General features: G+C 37.4%; 1 long non-coding RNA gene across 1 annotated transcript; it reads right to left on the reverse strand.

Moving 5' to 3' along the window:
- Positions 1-4,664: 4,664 nt before the first annotated feature.
- Positions 4,665-7,598, reverse strand: LOC118595721. Its single transcript, XR_004946545.1, has 3 exons — positions 7,475-7,598; positions 6,002-6,192; positions 4,665-4,879 (listed from the first exon to the last, which is right to left on the reverse strand). It is a non-coding gene; the product is annotated as an uncharacterized LOC118595721 (long non-coding RNA).
- Positions 7,599-9,605: the final 2,007 nt, after the last annotated feature.

Raw genomic sequence — 9,605 nt, forward strand, 5'->3', positions numbered from 1 at the left:
TCAGAAGATGATCATTGAGAAAAGGGGGTTGAATCAGTTGCCAGAATCCTTTTTTACAACCCTGTGCATTTACAAAGGCTGTTTCTTCTGCCTGGAATATCTTTACAACCATCTATTTGCCTGTCAATGTTCTAAGCCTTTTTCAAGTACCTGTTCAAATCTCAACCATTCTATGAATCACTGCCTATGAATCATGTCAAATTAATCCTTCCAAACTCTCTGATCCATAGCATTTTATTCTCACCTTGATTATAGCATTTAACATATTGAATTGTATCTATATTTTCAAAATACTTTTTGTCATTGCACTGTGAACTTCTAAATGGTAGCACTACTTCGTATTCTCCAATAAGTTCCAAATGTAAAAAATAAATAAATAAATAAATAGATAGATAAATAAATAAATAAAACCACAGAATGTGTAGGCAGTTCTTAACCATGTTTATTAAAAGAAATGATGAATAAAGAAGTATCAGATTCCAAGATAACATATAAGAAGAAATAATTATCATTCAAAGGGGCAGAGTGTATGTCACATATAAAGATTCAATTGGAATAGACTTTTTAGTTTTGGTTTTTCGAGACAGGGTTTCTCTGTAGCTTTGGAGCCTGTCCTGGACTAGCTCTGTAGTCCAGGCTGCCCTCAAAATCACAGAGATCCACCTGCCTCTGCCTCCCAAGTGCTGGGATTATAGGCGTGCGCCACCACTGCCGGGATGGAATAGACTTTTAAGAGAGAAGATTTCAGACTTTGTAAAAAGTCCAGGTGTATTTAGCAAATAGGTGAATTGTCTGAATTGAATTAGTATATTCTACCAGTTTTGATTCCCTCTCTGTGAAAAATATTAATTATAAAAAGCCAGTAAAATTGCAATATATTGTTGCTGCATGCTTAAAGAAATATCCTACATATGTATACATGTATGCTTTTTTTGAGACAGAGTCTCAGGTAACCCTAGTTGACCTTGAATTGGCTACATAGTTAGGGATCATCTTGAATCTCTGAGCTGTCTGCCTCCATTTTCCAAGTGCTGGGGTTTTAGGCTTGTTACTCTGTTCCCAGAAATGTATTCTTAACAAGAAAAAAACAACATAAAATCATTACTCAACTTGGGAGTTTTGTTGCATAACTACAAGCCCAAAGCTGGGGAAGTAAAGAGAACAAGCAGGAAATTCATCAGGCTGAGGGTCTACTTGAGGTACTAATAGAGTGGCAGTGTCAGCTCTCTGGTAATTCTTAGGTGAAAGTGAAAGGTGGCTTCTTCAAAATGAGGGCCCAGGGGCAGACACCATGTTTGGCAGACTCTGGGTGTTATTGCTGTAGAGCTCTTTCTTCCAAGCCAAGGAACTACAAATGTTGTTTCATAGACAGTAGCAAGCTGATAGAAGCTTTTTAACTAAAAAGAGCTAAAAGGGAGTCTAGGTAAGGAAGAAAAATGCAGGTGATTCAGTGGAAGTCTGCCTGAAATGGAAAGGCATTTGAAGTAGAAACCACATAAGAGATTCGCTATTCAAACAATGTAGTAGTTGATGGGGGAAATGTATTTAGGGACCAGGCAGATGATTCAGTGAGTAAAGATTTATGGTGGCATTTTATTTGTGGTGAAATGTGATTTTATTTGTATGTTAATAAACAAAGTGCCTGGGGATCAGAGCTAATAGCAAGCCATTTAGCAGAAGTCTGGCAGTGGTAGCACATGCCCTTAATCCTGATCACATGACAAGCAGAGTCTCTGGGTGTTCAGGGACACAGCCAGCATGGTGACACACGCCTTTAATCCCAGTACCAACCATAGAGACTTGGAGGTCTGTATAGACCGGAAGTGATGAGAAAGTCATGTAGCTGGGTTTAAAGCCAATGAGAAGGTAGAACAGAAAGGCAATAAAAAGATAGGTCACACAGGAGAAGGTCTCTCTCTCAGAGCAAGGATGGCAGTGACTGGTAAGCTAAAGGCTATTCACTAGTGTTCTGACCTCTTGGGCTTTTAATTCTGTATTTGGCTTTGTGTTTCTTATTTAATAAGACCGTTTATATCTACACAGACTTGCTGTGATGATCTGATAACCTGAATATTAAATCTGATAAGCTGATCATCTCAATTGGATTTCAGGGACACACAGAGAAAAAAAAAAAAAAAAAGAAATAATTGATTCTACAAATTTGTCCTCTGACCTGAATTCACATGTGTGTCCTGGCCTCATCACTCACATTTGCACACACAAATACCACTGCCACAACAATAATAAATATATTTTTAATAGTTAATAGATTTAACATGAGAGACAAGGATTCTACTCCCTAAGCAATGCCACTTATTTTGATTTATTTAAAGAGTAATTATATATTAATCTTTTATAAGAGAGATAAAATGACTTGATTTTACCAATAGGCATTTTAGGAAGATATTTCTTGTGGTGAAGATTATTGAAATAGGAAGTGAAAGAGAACCAAAAGACAAAAATCTGTTTGGAATATATTATAGAGGTAGGCTATATCAATGAGTTGGATTAGAATTGTGCAAGAGAAAGCAAAGGAAATTGAATCAAAGACAGATCTGACAGTGGGTGGCAGGGGATGTCCTCATTTCTTTGCTGTTCACTTATATGACAAGCTTTTTCAAATATCATGTATCAAGTTCTTGGCTTGGTACTAAGAATTTAACAGTGAAAAAAATAAATATCCATGCCCAGAGCATATGGCTTAGTGTAAAAATAATTAATGTTTAAAAGTTAATACTAAAAAAAAGTATGCAACTTTATAGCTGTAGAGAACACTGTGGAGACACATATTCCCAGCCCTTTAAGTAGTCACAGCTTATGAATTTAAGCTGAAACCTAAAGAATGAGTGGACAAGATTCAGTCTGAATGATGCACAGAAAGGGAATTTTGTAACAGGAGAGCTATGTTTGGTGTGGGTTTTACTGTAGTGAATGGCAGAATTGAAAGCTGAGCAAAGTAAGGGAATCAATGCAATAGAGGCATGTTATTCAAGAAGTTTGGCTGTTCAAACAGATGGTTTCTTCAGATCAATATGGAATCAAAGCAGGATTTCATTTTTCCTTCTTTCATTGAGTTATAATTTACATACAAGAAAATCACTGATGTTGAGTATATGGTTAGAATCACTTGGAAACTTATTCTCTCTTATAACCATCACTTCATCCAAGGTATGATATATTTCTACTGCCCCAGAAAGTTCCCTCATGTTTCATTCAGATTAACCTCTCAGTGAAATCACTGATTTTCATCACCATAATAGCTTCATCATATGTCTTCTAGAATTTTATATATAGGAAACAGATAATATATTTATTTATTTTGTCTAACTTCTTTTCTTCTTGCGACTTATCTGTGATGTTTATCAGTAGTTTGCTGCATTTTAGTGCTGGCTAATACAGAAAGCCCTTGACTTACAAAGGTGTGACTTACTACATGCATATTATCTTATAAATATAAAATGTCATGATCAACATACACTTAATATACCTAGCATATTGAATACCTTAGCTTAGCAATGCACTATGTTATAGAATCCCAGCATAATGGTCCCTGGAAGTCTGAGGCAGAAGGATATAGAGTTCATTATCAGCCTGGCCTCCTTACCAAGGCAAATTCTCAAGCCCCTTGCCCCAGTGAAATTTAGTATATTTTATATCATTGCTTTTCTGTTTTCACAATAATGTGGCTGGCTGGGGACTGAAACTCACTCTCTTACTATGCTATATGCTAGCACATTACTAGCCTTGGGAAAATTCAGAATTCAAACTTTCAACTCCTGTTTCTTCTGCACATCATCTCCATGTCATTGTAAGGCCAAAATCATTACATTATCAAGATCACAGTTGAGGACCATCTGCATTTTATTATATGCTATGTGTGACATTCTTTCTTTACTTACTCATCTGCTGATAACTATTTATTTATTTTTTTCTTTCTTGAACAAGTTTTAAAGACACAATTTGTACTTACTCTAAAACTACTGGACATACAATAGGTACATATTTGATGCTACAAGAAAATTCCAATCTGTTTTTGTCCAAGTGGTGGTTATCACTTTGCTTTTCCACCAATAGAGTTCCTGTTGCACCAAATCCTTCCTATAAGTCAGTGCCTTTTAATTTTAGTAATTCTAGATGATTAAGGTTTGGTTTGCATGCGATACTTTCATAGCTAATTATGTAATCATTACCTCATGTCCTTAGTAGTATTCTCTATGTATGTGATAAAGAGCCTGTTCAAGAATGTTAACTGCAGAGTTGAGAATATTTAGATACTTTTAAGCCAAGAATCATTTGTGAGGAAGTAGTTCAAGTACAAATGAGAAAACACAAATAGGTATTTTGAGACTATGGGGTCAGTAACTTGCTTATTTTTCAAATTATGTTGGGGATGTAGACACAGTCTCACTTTATTATTGATAATATATCTTGGAGAACATTCAGTATATTTTAACTACTTATCATCCTTTCCTGATTTGGAAAGTGAAAATTATTTTGTATTTGTTTAAAGGTCACTGTTGTCCTATTTTTAACAGGTACCATGATGTTCAGATGGATTCAAAGTAATGCATGTATAGAAAGCAATAAAAATGAGACTACCTATATTCAGTAAATAAAGTAAAATTCAGTCTCTTTTCTGTGTCAAAACAGCTTGGTTATAAAGTCAGAGAATACAGGACCTGGGACCAATGGTAAAGTCCTGGCAACAAAAGCATGAGGACCTGGGATCTGAATCCCTAGCACTCACATTACCATCCAGAATAGTGCTGTGCACCTATAACTGCAGCAACAGGAAAGCAAAAACAGAAGGATCCTGGGGCTGGCTAACCCATCAGTCTACCAAAGTGTGGTGCTCCAGGTTCAGTGACAGACAGTGTCTCTGAAATAGAAGGGAGAAAACAACAGAAGACAAAATAAAGTATTAACCTTTGGCGTCCACATTCACATGCCCACAGATGAACATATGCAAGTATGTGTGTACTCGTGCACACCCACCGCCCCACACACATCCCATGCTCCACATGCACACAAAAGCATAGAATGCGTATATGAAAATATGTGCTTTATGTTTAACAAGATTATATGAACTATGATAGTTACCAACATTTGGTAGATGGATGACCTTCATGGCAAAGGTAAAACATTCAAAATGGCAATTTTAGATTTTAATAGCATCTGTATTTTGCACTTAAAATAGCTACTATCTAGTAAATACATCAATGTTTATGGGGAATCATGTGATCTAAGAAGGTTTGGATTTTTAAATTCTCTATAGGGATTTAATGACAGGATAATTTTATGTCATATAACTCAAAGTAGTAGATGTATGTAGAAGACAAGGTAAAATCTTGTCTCTGTTAGAGATGACTTTTCAGGATATGCTGGTCTGACTCAGCTACTTCTCAAGCCCACCCTACAGCCATTCCCTGAGTGTTAGCTGTGTCCCTTCACTACCACTGTGGACTGCAAGGAAGCCAAGTTTCAGAGGGACAAAGTTCGGCTGCTTTCTCATTCTTTCCATCTGTTGCAAAGATCCTTCTTTAAATCAAATGAATAAAGAAGAGAATTATAGTCAGTATTTTAGGATTGTTAAAGGTTTCTCTGTTTCTGACAGTTTGGCTTTCTTTTGTCATTTTCTCACTTAAATGTTGTAAACTCAGAAAGTGCGAAGCTAAGATGCTGTATGTAGCGTTACACATGCCATAAGACAATATTATTTTACCATGTCAAAGTTGTTTTCACCATTTGGAGCACATCTATCATCAAAACTCAATTAAATGGAGTCTCTCTATCTTCAACTAAAACAAACTGTTTACTTAGATTTTCTCAGTGTTTACTTCACAAGAGGTAAAAGACCCAAATAGTGAACTGCCATAGGTGTCTGGGGATATATCAGGGGTCAAAAAATTTAACCTAAAGAAGCAGGCCATTGAGGGGGCTGCAACAGGAGACATCCTTTCTCTTTGCCAAGTAAATGGCAGCATTATAATGTTATTCATACCTCGCTGGTGTCTGAACAATTCCTCTATTCAACCTGAAAGTGATAGATGCTCTTTGTTGCAAAGTATTAAATTTGTCCATTGAGCTTAGTGTGTAGGCAGTTTTAAAGGGTGAAAGAGGATTGGATAAGGTTTCATTGTGGAGAAAGAGTTTTGAAACAGTGCAGCAGAAAACCTTCTTGTCTTACTTATTCTGAAAAAAAAAAAAAAACACTTTGCTTTAGCAATCAGGTCACAAGTCAAATTTATTAGATTATTAGTTGACAAGATGTGTTCTTCATAGTGTTTTGTATTAGGTAGACAGATAACAAGGAGAAAATGCAACAATCAACTTAATTGTATTTGAAATTTTGTAGCTTCAAAATTCTTCCATGGTATTTATAATTTGAATTCATATTAAAAGCTGGTATGAACAGATTATAGTAATTGCAGTTGGTTAAGGATTCAGAATCCATTATGCTATTTAGAAGGAGTACAAATTAAATGTATATAAAATTCAGCAATTGTTTCTTAACATCAACAATGTCCTGATTATGTGGAGGGCAGTTCTGGGGGATATAAGAGGTACATTTGAATTTCTCTTAAAATTGTGTTTGTGGTTAGCAGAGGAATACATGGAGAGTCCAAGTGGGCAGGACAGGGACTCTCTAAGAGAAAGGAAATAGTTTACACTAATACATTCCTTTCTCGAGTTATATAGCTCTGATACCATCAATGTCCCTAAATTTCCAGTAATGTTTAGATGAGGTTTAGTGACAGTGCATGTGTTGGATTTTTTGTTTTTCATAACTGGACAGAAATTAGATCAGACTTCAGAATGTTGTAATTTCTTCTCTTTTAACCTCATCTTACTAATACTTTTATGGAAATTTACTCACTAAAAGGGAAATCTTTTTTAAAAGATGTTTTTATGGAGCCAAAAATTCTCTATATTGAGTAATATGTTTTATCATGGGTATAGATTTTAAGCTTAAAAGGGAAAAAAAAAAAGTCTATATGGTTTCTGCTAACCAAAAAGAAGAAAAAGAAAAGAAAGACAAGAGAAGAAGCCCCTTTGTGTTTTGGTGACACCTTGTGACCTGTAAACTAGGACATTTGCATTTGCCTCCCTCCCCCACATCATTACCAACTTAACTACCTGGTGGCTTTGGTCACCCTGCTCACAAACTGTCTCCAGAACTGAATCCACACTCTGCCTAGATGTTCAAATCCCTTGACAAACTCCTCTAAGCCTCCCACCACCACTTCTGTGAGTTAATTGTGTGCAGGCTCCTTCACACCCCCGACAGAGACTCCCTCTGGGTTGTATTCTTAGCAAGTCCCCATATGCATCAGGACGCTTTGAGACTTTTACTGCGTCATCCGTCATCCATCCTTTTCTTGGTTTATCAAGTCCATTTACCTTTCACCTGCTGTTTTGGGACAAGAAACAGCTTCTGGTCAGCCTCTGGATAAATGCCACTAGGTCTACTCACAGTAGGAAAACATTTTGATGGAAAACTCCTTGTTCTTCCAGAAAATTTGAATCCTTTTAAATTTTATGTTTTAATTTCAGGATTTGTTTGCTGGATAGCTGTAAATACTTTAGTGCTTCTCCAGTATCCTACATATTCTTCTAGGTAAAAACAAAAGAGAGGTGATCATTTTTTTTTTCCAAATATGATTGACATAGGAAAAAAAAAATTAAGTGAACCTTAGTTATAAGAAAGTATCCACAAATCTGTAAAAACCCATGCTGAAATACAGGTTTGACTAGTTTCATCCTGCTGTCCAAGGTCATAAAAGTCCATTGCTGAGGTTTGATGGTACTATAAGAAAGAACTTAAACAGACTTCCATTAACATCTCATATTTTGATGGATATGTGTCACTTTACAAAATCTTTATAATTTTTTCTCAAACGGTGTTTTTAAATTAGGCATTCTTTCTGTGAAAGGACTTTTTGCAAGTGATTTAAGAATGCTTTGGAGAGAAATGCAAATGGTTGGGGGGTATGAATAAATATTAGGTGATATAGAAAAATGAGAAAGGAAAAATATGAATAAAATAATTGTCAAAATATTTCTTTCACTTTCGTGCTCACAGCAGTTTTTTGTTTTGTTTTGTTTTGTTTTTGTTATGTTTTTGTTTTGTTTTAGACAGGGTTTCTCTGCGTAGCTTTGCTCCTTTCCTGCAACTCGATTTGTAGACCAGGCTGGCCTCGAACTCACGGAGATCCGCCTGGCTCTGCCTCCTGAGTGCTGGGATTAAAGGTGTGTGCCACCACTGCCCAGCTGCTCACAGCAGTTTCTGATGGGTGACAGCACCTAGGACATACCAAGACCAAGCTCTCAGCACAAAGGAGATGTATTTGCCTCAGAGGGACAGAGGGCAGGGAACAAAGACAAAGACAGTAGTGGGATGAGGGAAAAGCTAAAAGGAAAAGGGGAGGGAGGGCAATTTGAACATCGTTACTTATGGTTCCCTGCGAGGGGGCAAAACCAAGAACAGTCATGTGTTGACCTCATGGTCACTTCAGAAGAACTTCAAAGTAGGAAACAGGTTGTCAGCATGGAGACACTGGCTTAATCTCTCTCTCTCTCTCTCTCTCTCTCTCTCTCTCTCTCTCTCTCTTTTCCTTTTCTAACATTTATTGATTCTTTGTGGATTTCACATCATGCATTCTGGTTCCACTTATCTCTGCCCTTGCAATCTCTCCCCAAAACAAAACCAAATTTGAAGGAAAAACGCAAAAAAAATAAATAAATAAAAAATAAATAAAAAAAAAAAACCAAAAAAAAGCCACAGAAATGAAAAAAAAAAAAAAAAACAGAGACATAGAGAGAGATAGAGACAGAGAGAGAGCAAGCCATAGTGAGGTGGTTTGGGTCACAGTTTACTTTTTAGTCTATCCATCCTTACTTGCAAGAGTTCATTGCCACAAGTCATTGGTCTGGTTCAGGCCTCTGTTTTCTGTCACACCGACAATAATGGGCCCTCACTGGGGTTCCTGTTAGATATTCTGCTGTTGTCCTGTATTTTGGAGAATCCACTGTTTTTGACTGTAGGTTCACCCCTTTCACTTGCTCCAACTTGGTGGATATTGGGGTGCGCCAACTTACAGCTCTGGTTTTGGGTGGTAGCTGGGTTGGTCAGCTCACCAGCTTTCCTTCATCATCACTAACCAGGTGAGTTCTCCAGCATTGCCCAGGCTAACTCACTAGCCCAATGCAGCCTGCAGTTAGGAACAAACGGGTCAGTTCTCCTGCTCTCAGATCCTCACATCTAGGTCACGCACACTCACACCACCAGAGACAGCTCTACCACAGGTGAGGTACAGGGCTCTTTCTCCGGATTGCTCTCTGGGGCATATGAGTCTGTGAGGGGCGGTTAGCTCTCCTGCTCTTATGCCCTTAGGGCTGGCTCACCTGTCCACACACACACACACACACACACACACACACACACACACACACACACAGCAGGGAAGGCTTTAGTGTGCTGTCCGGGTGGGCTGAGGACCTGCTCTCTTGTGTGTTGCAGCTGGTGAGGGGCAGGGCTAGTTCTCTCACTCTCCTGATCATGGGTCCAGCTCTCTCACATGAATCTGCTACTCTTTTTTTTTTTT

Source organism: Onychomys torridus, chromosome 14 (genome assembly GCF_903995425.1).
Source record: "Onychomys torridus chromosome 14, mOncTor1.1, whole genome shotgun sequence".
Taxonomy (NCBI): Eukaryota; Metazoa; Chordata; class Mammalia; order Rodentia; family Cricetidae; genus Onychomys; species Onychomys torridus.